The following is a 23,166-nucleotide window of genomic DNA, read 5'->3' as shown; positions in this document are numbered from 1 at the left end:
AAAATGGATAACATTTTCGCTTTTAGAGTTTGTTTGTTCTACTCCCCGATTTTTTGCACATGTTTGCAGCCAGAATTGTCTGTTAAAATATCAAACTATTTTCTTGCTTCGATTTTTAATTTCTAATGTAATACAATTTTACTCAAGTTTACTTCTGTGAAATAAAACTAGGACTTTATAAAAGACTTAGAACTATACCTTTCATTAGGAAATTATGTACTTCCAACTTTTTGTAGTCCGTTCTCAATATTTGAGCTCATTTAGAACTTTAAATCCGTTTATTAGATACAAAAACAACAATTACTATGATCCATTATAATAATGTTTAAAACCCAAATTTTGTATATGTATGTAATTATAACAATTCCTTCTTTTTTTCGTACAACACATATGTATGTATGCATGTATTAAATAATCAAATGTAAAAAAAAATGTCTCATTGGTGATAAAGTTTTTTAACATATTACTATACCAAGAAAAAAAGCAAATATTTACTATTGAACTCTGAGGACATTTCAATTTAAGTCACTTACATTTAATACCTATTTAATTTTCGTTCTCCATCTTCCATCGTCAACATTGATTTTAATTAAGAAAAAAAAATATAAATTGACTTCCACTTGACTTGTAAATGAGTACATTTTGATTACTTATTAAAAGCAATAAAAAAAGTCTGAAGTATGTTGTTGAAATGAATTTATTCTCCTGGGGGGAAAAATGAAAACATTTAAAGTCAATGTACGTTTTATCTGTAAATGGTTTTTTTTTAAATAAATTTGTTGTTTTTTATTTACCAAGGCAAAAAAAAGATCTAACTTCGTCAACAATATTCTCCACTTTAAACTTGAACAGAAAACAAAAATCATTAAAAAAATAAATAGAAATTTCATTATAATTTTATGCATATCTAATTTTTTTTTCTCAAACTTTAAACAGAAGACGAAGTAACTCATTGATATTATGGCACTTTGTAGGTACTTTATCCGACGAACTCTAGTTATGGTTCTGGTACTGCTGGGTACTGTTGTATACACTATACACCACCTGCTTCGTTGTAAAAGTCAAAAGCAATTGCCACATTTTCCCCCAAAAACTTACCTAACCCTTTCCGTTTTCATTTTCATTTTCCGACATGAACACATAATTCAAATTAATTCCACACTACTAGGAGTATATTAGCGTTAGTAATCCTTGCATGGCAAAGGCACCTTAATGGCACTCTCACACAAGTTTCGCTGCAAATACCCACTCAATGGCACAGAATTTCTGAATAAATAAATAAGTAGCTACCTGCTACCTAACCATCATCAGGACTTGACTGCTTCTGCTTCTGTTGCTGTACCATCACCATCGCACCAACCGGCAACGGTAACGTTAACGGCAACCATCCCACAATATCGTTTCCTCTTAGATGCTGTTGGAGGATTTTTTTTTTTCAAGTAAGCCCTAGGTTTTTTGAAGGGTATGGGAGCGAGGAAGATATGGCATGGAAATAGCGTAAGCACTGCGCTTCAAGAAACTCTACATGTGCTTGCATCGCGTATGGAATATTCACAAAGGCTCCTATAGACAGGGCTACTAGTGCCGCGCAACTCTTCCACTGACTCATTTGAGGGTATTGCGCGTTCCTGGCTGGCAATCATTTCATGACACAGCAGGTAAAAATAAACATACCTAGACCTCACCGAAAGTACCTCCAAATTGTTCCTGTTTATACATCAAGTTCTATATACGAGTATTTTCTGTATCCTGTGAAGCCTAGGAAATGTTCTTAAGCGGATTCGCTAAGCCTTTGATTATGAATTATACCTCCTGCTATGTTCCATATATACCCGATGGTAAAATGCCAATGGTGGTGATGACGATGATGATGATGGGACTAGTGGTGATAACTATGATAATGACAAGCTCATACCTATACCGGCTGAGAACCAATACCCCAAGTGACTTACAACGAACTTTTCCCTAACGAAGATAGAAACAACGATTGCCAGGATTTCCATGGCTGAAGCTGAAAGGGGTAGCATCTGGAGGCTTGTGCAAAACCATCCAGCTTGTCATTATAAATGGGGAGCACAAAACATGTTGGCTCATCGCATCGTGTTGTAAAAGGTACGGCAAGGCATATTTATAATAAACTAATGCCAATATGGATATGAAACGGTAGCAGCAGAATCGGTGGCGATGGCAGCGGCAGTACCGACTTCCATGTAAAGCTGATGATGGTTGGCAAATAATGACAGCAATGATGCAGAGCAAATGCAGGAGTAAAGGACAAATAATAACCATCCCGTAGTCTTATATACGTTTTATAGAGTTACACACGAGTATTCGTAACTTATGCGGTGACATGAAAATAAGCTAGAATGGATTATGCTATATGTTCAATCAGGTGTGGTGATGTAAAGTTTACTGATACGTATGAGTGGTTTTCATAAGCGATTGTTCTTGGCATAGTGTGATGAGGGATTTGTTTAAAAATTATGATTGGCTGATAGCTCATTGACTTATAATGCGTCTTGTTTTAAATTTCCATGTTTTGAGACATTGATTTAAAACGTTTTTTTTTTTTATTACACTTTCGATAATACATTTTCTGAGATTTTAGTAATAAATCCTCAAAGGATTCCCTATCTTCCCCAGAGGTAAGGATAAGTCGAAGAGAAAAAACGACCTAAAATGGAGTTAGGTAAAATACCTAAGGAAGAGTTCACATCATCAGAGAATTATATCAGCCGAAGATTCAATATTTTTAAAATATATTTTAACAATGCAAACATTCGTGACTTATCCTTACTTTCTCAATAAGTGTTTATTTTTCTTGGGGAGTGGTTAAAGATGGTCTTCAAAATACCAATTTTTAATTTACAAGTGCACTCCTGCGTATACTTACTTTTTTTAATTATCACTCCTATTTGATCATTAAAAATTGTTGTGATAATTCACAAACTGAATATTTTATCCTCTGTCTGTATACATGCATACAGACATGGACATTAAAATAGACACAGAGACATTTGCTAAGAGTGAAAGGTAAGACTGTGTTTTTGGTGGACATTAAAATAGAAACGAATTGGAAAACGACAAAAAATTATCATTACAAGTCTTCAAGGGAAATAAAAAGCAAACTACAGCTTCCAATAACTTCCAGAGCTATTCGTAGAAAACTTGTTGAAGCTAACTTGCTCAGAAGGATCACAAGAATGGTACCCTTTCTAAGGAAAACAAAATATAACAACGCGGTTTAAATACGCCCACGATCATTTTGATTGGGGTGGACCAGAAGGAGGAAAAAAATGGAGGAATGTTTTGTGGATGGACGAAACAAAAATAATTTTGTTCTGAAGTGAAGGCAGACAAACTGTTAGAATGCCTAACTTGAAAGAACTGAATCCCAAATACATTCAAAAACGGTCAAGAATTTTTGTGGTATAGCTTCGGACCAATATATTCGATTGAGAGAAATATGGATCAAAATATGAAGGTGAATATCATGAAGGATACGATTTTGCCTTATGCGGATAAGAGCATGCCTTTCGAAATTGTTTACAGCAGGACAACGACCCCTAGCACACATCCAAAACTGCTCAAAAGTGTTTAAAGGACCAAAAAATCAGCGTATTGGAGTGGCCATCCTAATTGCCTGACTTAAATTCCATAGGACATTTTGTGGGAGGTTTAAAATGTGCAATTGGGAAACATGTTTTTACATTAGTGGTACAATTGAATTGTTAAAACTCTTTTTGGTCTTTCTCTTTTAATGTACATATCTGTATATAATCAAAAATCATCGTTCACAGAATATTTTATATGTTAGTGTTAAGTCTTACTGTCAGTATATTTTCTTTCTTCTATTAAAATCGAGCAGAAATGTCGATATTTTATACATTTGTATTAATTTAAAGTTCGGATAGATCTGTCCTTCAAAGAAGCATAGGTAAAAAAGTTGTGCATATCAAAGAGAGAAAAAAAAGAGTTAATTGAAGACGACAACATTCGACGTTCTTAATGTTCGGCTGAAAAAGAATGCTTTAGACGTGAGTAAGTGTGCGAGTTTTTCGGTAAAGGTTCAAAGCAAGCGGCTATTTAAATGGAACATTGTTCATAAAAACATGAATAAATCAAAATTGTTTAAGTCTTGGAAAATAATCAGATAACCATTATACACAAAATCATTGCTTGATTTGAATGACTATAATATTTTCAAAAAGTATTGAATAAGGATATGGACTCAAAATATCAACCTGAAAAATGTAAATCAACCCCAAAAATTTTGTTTTGATAAAAAGTGTCATTTAGGTAAAATAAGAAACTAAACCAAAAAATAATATTTTTTTTTTCAAATATAAAATATATAGACAGAAAATAGCTAACTGTTCAATTATTTATGGTATGATTTTTGAATTTTGAGAGCACCAGTAGAGAACAACCAGTATGGTCTACACCAAACTTAAGTGAATTATGCTCTTTATTGCTACTTCCCCATTATTGTTAAAATCAAAATTATTCCCCCTAATTATTGCAATTATATGAGAAAAGTTAAACATATTAATTAAATTATTTAAAAAGTCTCAAGTTTTGCCTATTGATTGCAAGTTGACAAATACAATATTAAAAAAAGTAAGTATACACCATAGTTCACCAAGAAAATGATTTTTCTCTTCTTAAAATGTTTTAACTTCTCTGCAGAGGTATAATTTCAGAAATTAACTCTTTGAAACTGTAGAAGTTTAACGTTGTATCAAAATTCTTTTCATAGAAAACTTAAAACCAAAAGACTTGTATCTAAACGGTGATTTTTTAAGAGCTTGAGAACTTTAAAAAAAAAAAAACCCATACAATTTGCAAAATCTCATCGATTCTTTATTTGAAACATTAGATTGGTCCATGACATTTACTTTTTGAAGATAATTTCATTTAAATGTTGACCGCTGCTGCGTCTTAGGTGGTACATTCGGAAAGTCCAATTTTGGGTAACTTTTTCGAGCGTTTCGGCCGGAATAGCCCGAATTTCTTCTAAAATGTTGTCTTCCAAAGCTGGAATAGTTGCTGGCTTATTTGTGTAGACTTTAGACTTGACGTAGCCCCACAAAAAATAGTCTAAAGGCCTCAAATCGCATGATCTTGGCGGCCAACTTACCGGTCCATTCCTTGAGATGAATTGTTCTCCGAAGTTTTCCCTCAAAATGGCCATAGACTCGCGAGCTGTGTGGCATGTAGCGCCATCTTGTTGAAACCACATGTCAACCAAGTTCAGTTCTTCCATTTTTGGCAACAAAAAGTTTGTTAGCATTGAACGATAGCGATCGCCATTCACCGTAACGTTGCGTCCAACAGCATCTCTGAAAAAATACGGTCCAATGATTCCACCAGCGTACAAACCACACCAAACAGTGCATTTTTCGGGATGCATGGGCAGTTCTTGAACGGCTTCTGGTTGCTCTTCACTCCAAATGCGGCAATTTTGCTTATTTACGTAGCCATTCAACCAGAAATGAGCCTCACCGCTGAACAAAATTTGTCGATAAAAAAGCGGATTTTCTGCCAACTTTTCTAGGGCCCATTCACTGAAAATTCCACATTGTTGCAGATCGTTCGGCTTCAGTTCTTGCACGAGCTATATTTTATACGGTTTTACACCAAGATCTTTGCGTAAAATCTTCCATGTGGTCGAATAACACAAACCCAATTGCTGCGAACGGCGTCGAATCGATATTTCACGGTCTTCAGCAACACTCTCAGAAACAGACGCAATATTCTCTTCTGTACGCACTGTACGCATTCGTGTGGTTGGTTTAATGTCCAATAAAGTAAACTGAGTGCGAAACTTGGTCACAATCGCATTAATTGTTTGCTCACTTGGTCGATTATGTAGACCATAAATCGGACGTAAAGCGCGAAACACATTTCGAACCGAACACTGATTTTGGTAATAAAATTCAATGATTTGCAAGCGTTGCTCGTTAGTAAGTCTATTCATGATGAAATGTCAAAGCATACTGAGCATCTTTCTCTTTGACACTATGTCTGAAATCTCGCGTGGTCTGTCAAATATCCTAACCTCAAAAAAATCACCCTTTACAACCCAATTTTCTAATATCTCTGACAAATCATTTGTTTTATCTCATCAATGATTTTAGAATTTCTATTTTCTTTAACTTCTATAGCTCAAAATGTAAACAATTAATAAATCAAAGAAAATCTAAATAATTTTCAAACTTTAAATGTGCAAATCATTCTTCATCGTCATCATTAAATCTTCCTATTGTGATATTTAATACCTGTACACATTCCATATAATTCAAATTATTTAAATTAAGAACAATGAAATCATCATTAACAAAAATGATTCAAATATTTTGCTTGTTTGATAACTTATACCTACCTATCTACAAAGTGATTTGCATAATCAGAAAATACCACAAGTACAATAAATTACCTTATTTCCTGGCTAGACTCTCGTTCTCTGTTTTACAAATATAATAAACGTCTTAGGCAGGTGGGTAGGTAGATAATAATCAGCATGTCTATATTCACAGGGAATCGCAAAATATTTTTGCAGGCAATTAGCCTTGTCAGTGGTCTTTAATTAAACTGTCTGTTAGGTCTGTCGAATGAAACATAAAAGCCAAAGCCTTTTCTTCTATACAAAATAAACAACAACAAAATGGAAGAAAAAGAGAAGATAACATTTATTTATTTTTTTTTTTTTTGGTTTTTGGTAAAATCCCTAAGATATGCCTGAATTATATACTACCAACCCAAACCCGATCCCGAATCCATGTAGTATAGATAACTCTTATCCATAGAAATATATACTCTCTGCGCTATGAATAACGATTATCCTCTGGCTTCCATTGAAGCGTTTAAATTTAACTGCACCCCAAAAATCCACATCTAAATGACCAAAAATACTTTCCGTTTAATTACTTCGGGCCAAAAACAAATAAGCAAGCAAGACAAGAATAACCCACCAAAAAGATACAAAACCGAACAACTAACGAATGAAATAATAAAAAAACACACACACAAGCAAAATAAAGCGAAGAACAAGGACTCGTTCTTTTTCCTAAAAAACAGAAGAAAATAATAATACAAAAAAAAAAACTGAATGGCAATTATTTTCTCTTCATTTCCCCATCGCTGGAAAACAAGAGTGGTGAAGCGGTTTAGCGGTACCAGCAGTGGTGGTGGTGGGGGCGCTAGTGATGGCGGCAGGGGACAGAAGCCGAGGAGAGATAAGAACAAAAGCAACCATAGATCCAACGGATTTAAAATTTTGTACCAGTAAGCGGCTGCAGCATGTAAAGAGCGCAAATACTTTGTTGGCTATGATATCACGTTTTGTATCCGCAGATGCACAGACTCGGAGCGTTTTTCCTTTCTGTTTTTTTTTTTTATCAGTAGCATTGAAAAAGGACTCGGACTAGGACTCGTCGTCATCGTCGTTGTCGTAGCCGTAGCTCGCTCGTTCGTACAACCAGAAAAGGACAAAGAAAATTTTAAATGGAATTTTAATGTTCAGTTCTTTGCTAAAGTATCCATTTTTTGTGTGCATCATCATTCGACGGCCATTAGTTTACTTTGTTCTCAAAATTTTCCCGAACTGTATATTTGTAATGTTTTGTGTATAGTAAATGCGTTTCTTCCCATCTCCCTATCCCCAGCAATGACATACAAAAAAATAAAATAAAAAACGGACTCAGAATTTCTGTGTCAACAAGGACATTCTCATAATTCGTTTATTAATGAATTCCACTTCGTATACAGAACCATCATCATCAGTGCTCAGTTTAGTACTTAGTACAAGTAGTAGTTGGAAAAGCTTATAGCTCTCTACCTATTACGAGAAAAACTCGTAGTTTAAAAATGTCCCCTGAGAGATATAGCATTACATAGAATCTTTGGCCCTTGAAGAATGAATGCCCCCAACCTTTTACCTACTTCAAGTAATGAATTATTTCAATGTTAGGCATGATGTGTAGATTCAGTCTCATCATGTTTCAAAAATTTTCTACGATTGCAATTGCAATACTACTATACTCTACTCTGCTCTGCTCTACTGCTCCTTGTCCTGGGAAGGATATTGACAGCAGGATGAAAAAAAAATAATATAAAATAAAATAAAAACCATTTCCCACGTTCAGCTATAGTTGAGCTCAAAGCTGCATAATGAACGACGGATTTTCTAAATTCTCCTTGTAAATATCTTGGATGCATTCAAGCGAGCATCACCTCCTTGCTGCTTACTGCTTACTGCATTTGCTATCAAAGTTTTACGACGAATCCTTAGAGGGATTGCACTGCAATAAATCGCTTGAGAAGTTCCCCGCGTTTGAATGAGTGTGAAATTGAAAAAAATAACGAAAACGAAAAAATTGTTGATACAAGCTGTTCACAGCAGATGGTCTTCAATTCAAGCTTCAAGCTACACACAGCTCACAGTGTATACTGGTGTCGTCGCTCGTATCGTACCTTTCCTCGGGCTGCAGAACTGTGCTATTTTGAAAAGAATATGAAGACGGCAATTGGGACCTGGGACGACTTCTTCACACTTCTATGGCAAGCTATTGATTGGATAGCGTTAGTCGGATTGATGGACGAGTTATATGTATGTATACAAAAAGATCTTGTCTCTATGTGTATTGTACGTATAAAGAGAAAAAAAAGAAAGATTTTATGTATTTCTATTTGTGTTGGTTGTTGGTTGTTGCCTTCCTCGGTGAAGTGATGGCATTTCAAGGATTTTATTTTATATTTTTAAGGATGGATAAGGATATACGTTATTTTCTTCTATGGCGAGCACAAGAGTTTAGAGTGTTTGTTGTTGCAATGAATCAAAAGAGGGAAAAATCAAGAACTATGATGATGGTATCGAATCAATCGGCTGCTCCTTGAAATGGTGTGATGTCGCATTTCAGACTTGACTTGCATACAAATATTAATGTAATCGAGGATGTGACTGTAACTGTTACTGTGACGTAACCATTGGGAATTTAGAGATTATAATATTATTGAATGGTTTCCAAGGTATAAGAAACGTTATAGGGTTTAACGTTAAACTATAAATGTACAGTTGTTTGTGTGCTCTTGGTAAAAATGTATGTATGTATGCATGTGTGTTTTTGAAAGCAGAGAAATGTAAGTTTTGAAATAGTTTAGCGATTCTTATCATCAGTAAAAGATCCCTCATTTTAATTGTACTGGGAATACATATCATGGAAAAGTGTCGAAAAATGCAACATTCTTAGTCGATTGCAGAAGTTTGGATTTGGTCTGCGACTTTTTGTTGCAGATCATTGCTTAAAATTGTTTGGAAATACATCTCGCATGGGTAACATATTAAAAGGATTACATATTAAGAACGGTTTTGTTTACCTACTGACTTCAATCTTAGAAAAATCGTCTGTTTGTCTGTATATGTAAAAAGTCTTTTACAAAGCGAACACTTCTGCAGACACTTCGGCAGTAGTTTTTGATTGAACTTGCGTTCCATAAGTAAAGTTTTGTATAGGTACATTATTCTATTTATTTATTATATGCATACAAATATTATTTAATAAACACTGTACAGTCTATTATTTAATAAACACTTTACAGTCTAAATACTGATCGATATATGTTTACTAATTAACTATGTATTTTATGGACTCATTACATAAGTTTAAATGTTGTTTATAATCATAAAATCCATTTATTTTCATTTATTTATTTTCATTTCATTGACTAAAATAAATGTATGTACCCATTACATAATTTATGTACTGATTACATAAATGTATATAATCATTAGAAAAACATTTATTTAATTTACAATACTGTGCAAAATATTTGCAACTAGAACCTCTAAAACTTGTCTTTAAACAAAATTATTTAGAAAATCAAACAGCTCTTCACTTAAACAAAAAATAAATAACTTAATACTTTCATAGATGCTAAAATTCCTGTGCAAAACATTTGCAACTTAGATCTTACAACTAAATTTCAAACTTTTATCCTACCTGCTGTATATCTTCTGGATATTGAAGCTATTGGGTTATTAATATCCGTTTTTGAAATGTCATTCCTCTGCCTCTGAATTTCAGCGAAGAGATCTCTTTTGTGCTTAAAAAATTTGTTCGAAATTATTCTCTTCACAATTTCCCATAGGTTCTCTATTGGGTTTAGGTCTGGGGATTGAGCTGGCCATGGTAAAACTCAATTTTTTTTGGAATCATTGTCGTGTTGGAACGTCTATTTTCCAATGAGCAGCATGGTGTTACAGAGGACTTCATTATGCCCTCTAGTTATTGAATTGGCCCGATTCCTTCTCCGAAGAAGAAGCCCAAGACTAAAATTTAACCACCTCTATGTTTGACCACCCTTAAGTGTATTTTGGATTAAGCCTTTCAACTCTTGGCCTTCTAACATGTTATTTTCTACCCGATCCGTGCATATTGAACTTTGATTCATCAGAAAATAAGACCGTTTCCCATTTTTGAGGACTTTTACTGTTTGGAAACAACGCAATCCGGCATGTGGTGTGTGGCGTCTGATAGTTGATGGGTCAATGGGTAACCTAAGTTAAATTTTTGCTTCCCTGGATGGTTCCGTGGGTTTTCTTCGGAAGAAATTTGTTATTTTTCAATCATCTTTTGCATAATACCTTTCCACTTTTGATGATTCTACAAATATTTGATTTTTGAATGAAATATTTCTTTGATATAATATTTTTTTCCCGACATTTTTAAAATAAAATCCTTTTTATTACAAATTAAAAAAAAATGTATTCTAAGGACCGTTTTATCGATCAAAGTCCCTGCTAAAACTAACTAAACAAATCAAGCTACACGTACATATAGACTTACCAACCTCAAAATAAATCAGATTAACCGTTATAAAAATGAGACAAAAAGAGAATCGGCCACTAGTTGCAAATGTTTTGCACAGCTGAAATCATTATTGTTTTTGTGAAAGCAGTGCATTTGTAGAATCTACCTGTGGACCAGTGTTATAAGATTATGAACAATAAGCTGGCACATAAAAAAGTCAAGAGCAATACAAATAATTAGATTGGAACAACTTTAATATACACGAATGTTCGATTTTTTGTTTGGCGTTGATAGTTGCAAAAGTTTTGCACAGTACTGTATGTGCTCATTAAGCTAAAGTCTATGTACTGATACCTAGTATGTTACTACTTTTTCGAAAATGGCTTGAACACACATAATAATAATAATTTACATAAGTAATACGCTTAATAAAATTGTACCGAAAACCCTTTTGAATACATTTGTTCAGAGTTTTAATTTTTGTAGCACATTGCAATTAATTTTAATGGGTTTTTGAAGAATAAATCTGAAATTATAAAAAAATGACAGATTCAAAAGTGTCATTTGCAGGTTATGAAAAATCAAACACCTTACTGGAAAACCTTGCAATATAAAAATTATCGAACTTATTTCGACGTTTTTAGATGTAAAAGTTTCTTCTTTACCTTACAAATGCTTTAATAAAAAATAGTAAGGATTATTTATTTCCCCAGTTTAAGCTTCAAAGGAAATTGTTTTGGTATCGCAATTTAACTGTAAGACATGAAAAGCATTAAAGAAGTAATATATTCCTAAATTTTAAATTTAAAGCCAATTCTTTTTTATTCCTAGAAACTTTTCTGAAATTTTTTTTTCGTAATAACTCCCTAAAACCTGTCAAACAATTTTGTAAATTCCAATCACAGAAAAAAATATCTCATCTTCTATTTAAAAAAAAAAAAAAAAAACCATAGCAAAATATTGTGCATTTGTATTATGAATGAATTTCTTATGAAATTCAACACTTTTGGAAAAATCCATCGTGGATTTATTGATTCATAAACAATACCTTGTTTCAAGCTTAACAGGAACTCTATTATCCGAAATGATTCAAAAATGCTTAGTTAATAGAAATATTGATTTCATTTTTTTTACGTATATATGCACCTGCACGTGTTGTTTGATTAAAAAAAAACATCTAAAAACTATGAAAATTTCGTCACTACCCTACAATGAAGTTGTTGAATGTATTATAACATTTTCTTACAACCATATTCACTTTGTTCAAATATTTATCTACTATCTGTAAGCAAGTCTTTAAGGGAAATGCAAACAAGAGCTAATTTTTAATTGGGTTCTAGGACCGGATGTAACTTTCGTCAATTCGTTATGCTCCTACTAGCCCTTTGTAGTGTAGTAGTATGTAGTGGAGGTGCCCCCTAAAATACATAGAGACATATGACTTCTTTAATTGCCTACCTCTCTCCTTATCCTCCCCCTTTAACCACCCACTTCTTGTCAAAATTTAATTTTCATTTTTTTTTTTTTACTTTACTTTACTTTTTTCCTTAAATATCTTTTACAAATGTTATGCAAATGTTGAAAGTCTTATTCGTTTTTCTTTCTTTTTGTCACTATCGTCATCGTTGTCGTTGTCGTTTTCGTCGTCATGTTGGGCGTCGGTTGTCGGTCGTTTTTCTTTCATATTCAAATCACAAAAATACTGAACGAGACGACAGTTTTACCAACTCATATACATATACATATACAATAATACCCACACAGTAAAAGTGAGGGAATATTTCATATTTCCGCTTCGTTTATTTCTGTTTGCTGAAATTTTTCAAAGGACAATCCTCTATTAGCATTTTGTAAGAGGATTATAATTCGCATGATGAATACACTGAGTGCGAAGCGAGGCGAGGCAAGGCGAGGTTCCCAAGAAGTGAACAGAATTGGAAAGAATGAGGATGGAGGGAGGTAGCGGACGATGGAGAAAAGTACATAACCACCGCATCCCAAACAAAACTGTCCGAAAATTTCATCATTCTAGCATTTGTCCACACAATTCATCAGGAATTGTGCGAATATAGTGAAGGATACACACTCGGCTGAGCTTAGCGCCAGCAGCGGATGTAAGGACGAAAGATTCGAGAGGCTTTTATATGTTTCTCGAGGGAATAAGCCACATGAGTTTTATTTCTAAACGTTTCGGCTGCAATAATGGCGTCACTGCTGTTGGTGCTGATGATGGCAATTGCTAGAGAAGAGGAGTGAAGTGGGTGTTGGTTATAACGTTGATTTAAGGATTGCTCCTCAACCGTTTTTTCACATCCATATACCCTTCTTTATAGTACACATACATATGTATATGTAGTTTGCTGACAGCCCGGAAGCGCTTTAGTTATTTAATTAACAGCAAAAGGAAAAAAACATATAATTGTGCGGATTTGTTGAATGCGAAATATATATTTACAACTGCCGATGCGGTAGGTACACTCCAAGGACGTTTCCTTTATTTCTTTGTAGTCATTGTTGGATTTGGGTTGAGTTGGGTTGGGTTGCGTTGGCTGGGTGGCAGAGTAGAGATTGGCCTGGATTGGGTTGGGCAGACAAGCTAAAAGTGTACTATATGCTTTTGAAATAAAATATGTACAAGCAATTGTAATACATTTTACTAACACCCTCCCGGCGGCCCCCTTTCACCCACTTACCCACCAAAAAGAGAACCAACTCAACAAGCAATTCAAACAAAGTTGAATGAAATGACTGAAGTGTATCTAATGGTCAGGTTTTAGTTTGGCTTTGGTAAAGGACCTTTTGAGTAGCTTTATCTTTTCTCTTCTTTTATAATGAGTCCCAAATTGTGAATGAGTTATCTCTGGAGTTAAAGTTAAATACAAAAGCAGCACCAAGCAAAAAAAAAATAAATCTGGAAAAAAAATCCAAACATTTATATATCAATCCTTTATTATCCTTTTGGGAACCAATTAGGCTTTGGAATGACTTTTGCAAAATGAGTTGAGTCGAGAGTGGGGCAAATGAACGGAAATGAAAAGATTTTTTTTATTTTCTCTCGCTTTCAACTTTGTACCTATACCTAAATGTGTCTATATAAATTAGTTTGTGTGGAGAGAGAAGATAAACTTTTGTAAGCCTTTTTCAAAATTGGTTATATAAGGGTTTTCACATAATATAAAGATACTGAGTTATTAAGTATGGCTTTGACAACCCTCATTTGTAAAGAGGTTCACATTGCATCTTTTCTTTGAGCAAAGTTTTTGAGATGCTAAAAATATTCCCAGCAAAAAAAAGAAAGAGGAAGGCATAAAGTAACCTTAATCATTTAAAAATGAATCGTCATTTATTTTTTTTAAATTTTATCAATAAGGATTACCAGGCTATCGTTAAGGCTTTGTTGGATAAAGCAACAATACAAACAAAAGTTTTATTCAACTCATGAAAGTAAGAAAATGGGTACTATAAAAAATACTACTTAATCGAACAAAACAAGACCGAGTCATCTTTGCGAAGATTAAGAAATCTTTATTAGAAAATTGGCAATTTTTGACAATGACAAAAGCACTTTGCCGATATGTAGGAAGAAAGATAAATTGAATGAAAAGCAAGTGACTATAGAGTTAAAATTGCAAGACTAAAACATTTATAAACAAAATTATAACAAAAAAAAACAGATTTTAATCATTCTCATGGATTAAAAAGTAATTCCATTTATTTTATCCTTATTTATTTTATTTTTGTGTTCAAACGCAGAGTCCTTAATTAGACTTATGAAAGATTATATGCTTTATGAGTGAATTTTTCATTCAAACATTGTTTGTAAACTACAAGTTATGGATTGATATTATTTTTCATTAAAATTCAAAATTTCGTTTTGGAAAAAACAAAGTCTTTTTTTTTTAAATAATTGTTTGGCAAGCTTAATTTTCAACGAATCACCTTAAATTATTTCGTAAGTTTTTTGATAAAAACACACGTGAAATCATTTAAAAAGATTTAAAAACTTTTTAAAAGAAATTAAAAGCTTTAACAGTTGATAGCAGCCATTTTGTTGAAGTCGGGTGTATCGGTCAATTTAACTGCCACTTTTTCGTTTTCTAAACCAAATTAAAATGATATATGACTTTAATTAAAAAGTATGTTCAGCAATGGGGATGAAAACAAAATTGTAATATTTGTGAAGATCGGTCCCAATTCTCTGTTCAAACTTGAAAATAATTTTTTTACCCAGATACATGTAAAGTAATTTTATAAAATTCGAATTTTCTTAAAAACAGCACGATAGATTTTAATAAATCTAAAAAGAGGCTGGAATGTGACATACACTGATAACTTCCTATTCCAACTGTTGATTTGTCTGGCTTTGTAGGTTTTCGTGTCGGGTTAAAAAAAGTTGTTTCCATTTAAAAAAATAGTATAGTTTGAAAATCTAGTTTTGCAAAATAGATTTTTAGTCGAAAACAAATTTTTACCAATTTTAGTAGCATTTCTAAAATATTTAAAAATTGGATGAATGACATTAATTTGAGAGCTACTAAATATCAATTTATATCGAAAACAATATTATCTGTGAAATAAAAAAAGTTTGAAGACAATATTTTTAATTTTTGAAAGCTATTTGAGTCGAAAAGTAAATTTTTACCAACTTTTATTAATTTCGTTTTCTGTAAAAAAACTGTCAATACGATTTTTCTCAAGATGTTTCAGAATGTTGAAAACAATTTTTGTATGAGTAAAATTTAGTTAAAAGACATAATTTTGAAATTTTTGAAAAGCTTTTTTAGGTTTTTAGTTTTTGTAAAAAAAAATCTATTATATTTTTCTCAAAATTTGTTCGAATGTTGAAAATAATTTTTGTTATAAGTTTAAATTAATTGGAAGCTATTGTCTCAAATTTTTAAAAAGATACCAACTTTAATCATTTATTTTTTGTTTTGATTTTTTGCAAAAAAAACTGTCATTTCGATTTTTGTCAAAATTTTACTGAACGATGAAAACAATATTTCTGATAAGCTTAAGCAAAATTAAAGCCATAATCGTAAGGTTTAGAAAAGGTTTTTGGGTCGATATTACATTTTTACCAACTTTGACTAATGTTTTTTAGGTTTTTTATTTTTTATAACACTGTCAATTTGATTTTTCCCGAAAGTTTACCAAATGTTAAGAACGTTATTTTTGAAATCATTTATTATTTCTTAAATTTTCCAAGTGACAAATTTTTTGTTCAGTTTTTTTTTTTGTATTTAAAATTAACGTTTTAATTATATTTTTTTCAAAAAATATACATGTTTGGTATGATGTTACAATATATAATATTAAATTTAATTCAAGTCTCTAGCGTCATTGGCTCGTGAGATATTTAGGATCAACCAAAATGTTTCCCTATTTTTGAAACACTATGGAAAAAAACACCCACACAATTTTTCTTGAGGAGTCCCTTCTGCATCTTTTTGCCTTTTTATCTGTATAACAAAATTAATTTGAAGTCGATATTCGTTTGGTTCTTGAGCTATGGACGACAAAAAAAAAGTTAAAAACGTACGTACACACGCACGTACAGACATCTATCTAAAGCTCTTTTATTTCAACTCTAGGGACCTTGAAACGGCGAGAAATATCAAAATTTTCAATATGACAAATCGGACCCATTATGATAACTTCTTATGAGAAGTTTATGAAAGTATGTAATTATAATCTCCACTTTTTGGCATGTGACGGGAATATACTATACGCAGCACTCACTCATGTCATCCTCACATTTGTCAATTTTAGTCTGGTTAGTATGCAACAATAAAAAAAAAAAAAAAAAAAAAAAAAAAAAAAAAATAATTTTCGCGGGTACTGCCTCTTGCGAGGAATTGACAAATCCTTCAAGAGAGTAATGCTTGTCATGAAAAAGTGCTTTCTCAAACTAGCCGTTCGGATTCGGCCCAAAATTGTAGGTCCCTTCCATTCCTGACAACAGTACTCGCACACAGGAATGGTTGAGAGTTGTAAGTCACTAGGCCCTGGTTCACAACGGACTGTTGCGCCACCCAAAAAAAAAAAAAAAAAAAAAAAAAAAAAGTATGCAACAATGATTTCGGATCCGCGTCAGTACACTTGAAATGCTTTTCAAAAAAATGCAAATGTGTCCTTCTTAAATTAAAAGATGTAAAATTCAAAAGTGATGGTCAAACTATATTAAAATTTGTATTTTTTCCTCAGCTTCCATTTTAAATAAAGTGGCAATTTAGACTTATTTGACGTGCCATATTAAAATGCCTATCCTCGACCGTCCTCCTCAGTTGACTTGAACATAGACTCCTTACCCATTTCTGTAGTTTAAAACAAATATTATAGAATTATGATTGTCTCCGATAATATTTCTGAAGAACAAAGTCAAAAAGGACAATGTCTACTGTTTCTACTGACCATTTCCTAATTTCTTTGATATCTATCATTTGAAAATCACACGAGTAATATTTTCAGAACGGATATTTTTTGCCATTAACCTCGTCCTTGAATATAAGAAAAAAACATTATGACTAATAAAACGATAAGATTTTACAATAGGTACATTGTCATTGTATTCTTTTAAATAATCGAAATATTTTGCTCCTATTTTTGATTGTATTCAAAATTTCAATAACACTGGAAACTCCCTCCAACCCCAATAAAAAAGACCTTTACCGTATCAAACGTCAGGAATTGACATCATATCTTTTAACTTACGGGTGTTGATTTTACATTCCCATCAGCCGATATTAGGTTCCATTAATTTTAATTTTTGTTTTCTTTTTCCATACAAACTTTAGGTACAGACAGATAGACTTTGATGATTCGCTTTCAAGCGAATTTACAAAAATAAAAAGTAATCAATTCGAATACATTATTTCTTATTATCATGAATATAGTACGAAATGAATTGCAATTGATATAAAGGAACTCTGATGCTATTATCAATAAAAATAGAAATGAAAAATAGAATGAACAAAAAAAGAGAAAAAAAGTAAAAAAAAAGATATGTTAGTTTCAGTATTTTGTTGGATGTTTTTGTTTTTGTGTTTTTTTTTATTTGACATTACGTCTATTGTATAGATTTCCAGTGCTAGACAATTCCAACCAGCTCAAATTTTACGATGTAATTTACATCTTTCAATCCCATGATAGAGTCAAATTACCCCATTTAACTTCTGAAATGTTCATCTATTCATTCTTTTGAGAAATAGTTGCTGCCTAAGGTATATGAATGTATGTCACTGTCAAAAGCATCACACCTACATTATTATATCTATTTGTGTATAGAACAGTTAAATACATGTACATATACATAATACTAATATACAGTTATGGGCAAAATAATAAAAACACTTAAAAAAATATCGAGTGCTATATTCTTAGGTTTAAAAAAATTAAAATTTCGTATACAATTGATCTCAAAATTATGTTTCAATTTTTTAAACTTCCCATTTGAAATTATTGTAATAAGTCCGATTTTTCAAATTAAAAATTTTTGACATTTCTCGACGTTTCATAGTTCATAGAGTCAAAGTTAAAGATTTTTAGAAAGATGTCTTTACGTGACGACGTTTTTCCGTCGTCCCTAGGTCAAGAACCAGAAGAAATATCGACTTCAAATAAATTTTGTTATACAGATAATAATGCAGAAATTTGCAAAAAGGGATCTCAAGAAAATCGTTGGTGGTTTTTTTTTACCATACCAGGCTAAAAAAAGGTGACAATTTTGGTGAACCTTAAATATTTAACAAACCAATAACGCTAGAGACCTGAATAACATTTTATATTAAATTTTGTAACCTGATACCAAACAAGAATATTCTTGGAAAAAAATCCAATTAACGATTTTCTTATAAATAAAAAAAAAAACTGAAAAAAAGTGGGTTACCAAAAAAATTTTAGGAAAAATTACGTTTTTGATTTCTGGTAAAATTTTGAGAAACATCAAATTGACAGTTTTTTTTTATAAGAAATAAAAACCTAAAAAAACATTAATCAGAGTTGGTAAAAATTGAATTTAGACTTAAATATCTTTTCGAAAATTTAAGATTATGGCTTTCAATTTATTTTATCTTATAAGAAATTTTGTTTTCTGCATTCGCTAGAAAAATAGGAAAATCTTAAAAGTTTTTTTTTCAAAAAAAAAAAAAAAAATAATAAATTGATTAAAATCTAATTGACAGTTTTTTTTTACAAAAAAAAAAAACTAAAAAAAAATTGTAAAACTAATTTACTCTCGACTCTCAAAATAGTTTTTCAAAAATTTAAAATATTGTCTTCAAACTTGTTTACTTCACATAAATTACTGTTTTCGATATTCAGTATTTTTTTTTTATAAAAATATAATAGTGTACGCAAATTTGGTAAACATGTTCGGTCCTTAATATCTCTCCAATTAATTTTATTCATCCAATTTGTAAAAAATTAAAAAATGTTACTAAAACTGAACAACTTTTTTAGCCTAACATGAAAACCTACAAACTTTTAAGCAAGATAAATCGATAGACGGGATGGGAAGTTATCAGTGTGGGTCGGATCCCATCCTCTTTTTTCTTTTTAAAATATGACACATCTTAAACAAAATTTTATCACTTGATAATAGATTCAAGAATTTTACTCAGTACCTAACCTTCAAGGAGAACAGATCGGAGAGAAGCAGAAGATGTATTCTTAATCTAAAATTTCATAAAAATCTATTGAGCCGTTATTAAGAAAAGTGGAATTTCCAATAACTTATATTTTTGTTTTAAATAATGAAAAATATGGATGACAGGAATTCGCTTAAAACCTTAATGTTCAAGCTTAAACGCAATCGACATAAAAATGTAGGCTTAAATCGAGGACAGACAGACGGAATCGTCAAACCCACTTTTTGACTTTTCTACTATCGTAATTTAATGTTTGATTAAAATCTCGAGCTCGAAATTTATTATGAGTGGCGCCCAATGTGTCCCAATGAAGTCCAAAAATCATTCTTCTAACTTAAAGGTGAGAAAATAATGCTTAAGAGTTGACGTGAGTCCAATTTTTGTTATAGATGAAAAGATTTTCAAAATGTCTTATAATGTGATGGGTGCCTATACAAATTTTTCCTTTTGATGATGTTTTCTGCAGGATAATGACCTAATTTATACTCTTACGTTATCGAATTTCTAGTTTTTAAACAAAAAATCATGGTCTTAGACGTTATTGTCGATAATTGAACTGAATTTTACTGAGTAAGATTCCATGGTAAGCAAATTTGACATACATAAGCCTTCTAATAAAATGAATCTTTGGAGAGCTGTCACTTAAATTTGGTTCTTAACTCCCCAAAAAAATTATCAATAATAAGTTGTGCTTTATTCAAAATATAATATATTGAACTACATCAAAAAAAAAGATTTTTCAACTGAATATAAAATATAATTTATCGAAAAATTAAATTAATTGAAAATTTTAAACGAAATGTTTTTTTTTCTAATGCTTAAATTAAGTGTTTCTGTTTTTGCGAAATTTGTATGAAGCTTGCAACAAATATACTCGAGAATCTTGAAAAATATTATAATTTTTAAAATTCAAATACTGAACATTAAGAATTGTTCCTTTTATTTTGGCCATGGCTGTATATAAATAAATATACATATTTGCGTATCCGTTGCGAATGATTTTTTTTCCGCATTCCGTCAGTCAGTTGGGCCTGGGCTTGGATGGGTGACTATGATGATGACGGTGACAGTGACGCGATCCTCTCCTCCCCACCCCTATCTTGTACCCCATAGCTGGATTCTCGATGATATCTTGAATAGTCAGATATATTTTTCTCTATTGTACTGTAATGCTTTTGTTCTATCTCTCCATGGAATCCTTAATATAAATGCAAATAAGTCCCGACACACATAGTTATATACCTTCTTCGTTTTCATACTATAAGGAACGAACGAAGAGGAACAAAATATAAAACATGAGTATAAACGGAATAGAAGGTGAAGGACAAAGACAAAGGCAAAGCGCAAAGACAAACGAGAGCTCATGAACTTTAGACATGGAAAGTTGCTGACAACAGTGGGAATCTGTGCTTCTAAACAAAAAGCAATAAATGAGCATAAACGATGGTAATAAATCTTAGTAAACACATCCCAAGCTGATATCCTTTTATGATGAACTTAGAGACTTATAATATATTGACAAGGATAAAAATATACACATAAACATCCACACACACACGCGCGCTCTGTACGGTATGTGGAAAAAATCAAAAACACAAAAATAAACAATTTGACACGGCAAGGATTGTTATCATCACACAAAGATAGCTATTATAATTTTTTTCTTTTGTTTCGGTTTGTTTTATGTTTTTGATTCAACTTCCTCTTCTGTGTCTAAAGTTTTTGATGATGCCAATAAAACCAACGTTAGCTTGATAATAATTAAATGCGAAAAATAGCTGAATCATGAATTTATTAAATAAGAAAAGAAGTTATATTTTCTTGTGTGTATATTTTTGAGGAGACAAAAAATAAGCATCAATAACGACCCACGCATTCGCAGAGTAGGTAACCTATCCTTGTACCGAGAACTGAAAAAAGGGGTTTTTAAGACTAATAAAATAATATTATGTAATCATAAATATAAATATCTAACACATGATTTAAAGATGTTTTTTTTTTTTTAATATTAGATTCTCCGAAGAAAAAAAGGTTATACTTAGGAGGTCAATATTTTTTTCGTAGAATAAATAACTAATCACAAAATCCTTGAAATAAATGGATTTGAATTGATAATAACAGATTTTGCATCTTGCCATTAAGCAAATCTGTTTGGAATTCAATATTGATTTGTTTGTAAGTACAAGTATGAGGTTTGTGGATATATGAATAGACTCTACCCATTTATCTGAGGGTTTTGGTGTAGTTTAAACGTTTCATCAAAAAGGGTGCACAACAAAATTTCGATGCCATTTTAACGATAGCTGATTTTGTTTCACTTTTTTGATAGAGTGAATTAAATACTTATTTCAAAAAAAAAATCTGAGAAAAAAAAACGGACAAAATTGAGGGTTCTCTAAACAACATAGTGACGATAGTGAACTTGTAATATATTTAAGTTTTTAAAATAATGTAGAAAATTCTATTTTATAAGATGACAGGGGAGAGGCAAAATATTTAAAATTTATAAGATAAAAGGGAAGACAATAGAAACATTTTTAGTATTTTGCACATCCAAAAAAGGGCAAGGGGATACAGTATTTCTAACGTCAAAAGTGGCAAGTGAAGAGACACTAATGGGTTCAAAATTGTTTTGAATATTTATGAGAAGTGCTTTATAGAAAACACTACTTTTGATACATTTATGAAGATATTTGAAGCAAATACAAATAGAAAGATTTAATTAAATTTCAAATTCAGCAACTTTAAGTACTGACATTTACGATGTTATGATTTAAAATAAAGTTGTCACACAACTATGATACTTTTCTTTCTCAATTGTTCTTTATCATTTTTTGTAATGATATTTTTTTCTTAAATTAAAAACTTTAAAAACGTAATACAATTTTTATTTGCCTGTCTTTCGATACCAAAAAAAAAACTTATTACTTTGCTGTTTTCAAATTCAGATCTAAAAAAAATCCAACGAAAATGAATTATTGTATTTGGGAAACAACCAGATTACATGAACCATGAGAAAATTTTAAAGAGTAAAACCCGCTTACGAGGAAACCATTTAAAAAAAAAACAATTATTTTTCATGATCTCAGTAATTTGTTAACAAATTTTTAGTAAAATTTTGTATTTTTAGTTAAAAAAAATAGACTATCTTCAATTATAAAAGCAACAACATATTTCCTGAACGTTTTCATGTTTTTTTTTTCATTTACATTGTCAAACCGTATAACAAAATAAAATTTGAATTTTTGATTATGCTAAGTCAATCCAAGTCACAAAAAAACACAGCTACATTTTGAATTTTCGAATATCAAGTTCTTGTGCGAGTGATCGGTGAGATTTATTTAAAACTTAGTTTCAAATTTTAAATAATTGATATGTTTAACTAAAAGGACTGGTATTTTTTAGAAAAAAAACTGGTTAAATACGATTTTAAAACTATTTCAGTACAAATTGCATCAGTTTGATTGTATTTCAGTATAATTAAATGTCAGAGTTTTTTTTTAAATCTTTACTCAAAAAAGCACTCTTATTATCATTACTTCTTTAGAAAATAAATATTTATTGTGTGAAATTAATATTGCTTACAGAAAACAATTATTCATAGTTTACTAAAAAAATAAAATAATGGAAATATGTTCAATTTTAAATCGCAGCTTTCACGACATTGAATGCCAAATTATAAATAATTAAGGGCAAAGATAGCTACC

The sequence above is a fragment of the Eupeodes corollae genome, chromosome 3, assembly GCF_945859685.1.
Source record: "Eupeodes corollae chromosome 3, idEupCoro1.1, whole genome shotgun sequence".
In the NCBI taxonomy this organism is placed as follows: domain Eukaryota; kingdom Metazoa; phylum Arthropoda; class Insecta; order Diptera; family Syrphidae; genus Eupeodes; species Eupeodes corollae.
Note: the sequence above shows the minus strand (reverse complement) of the source record.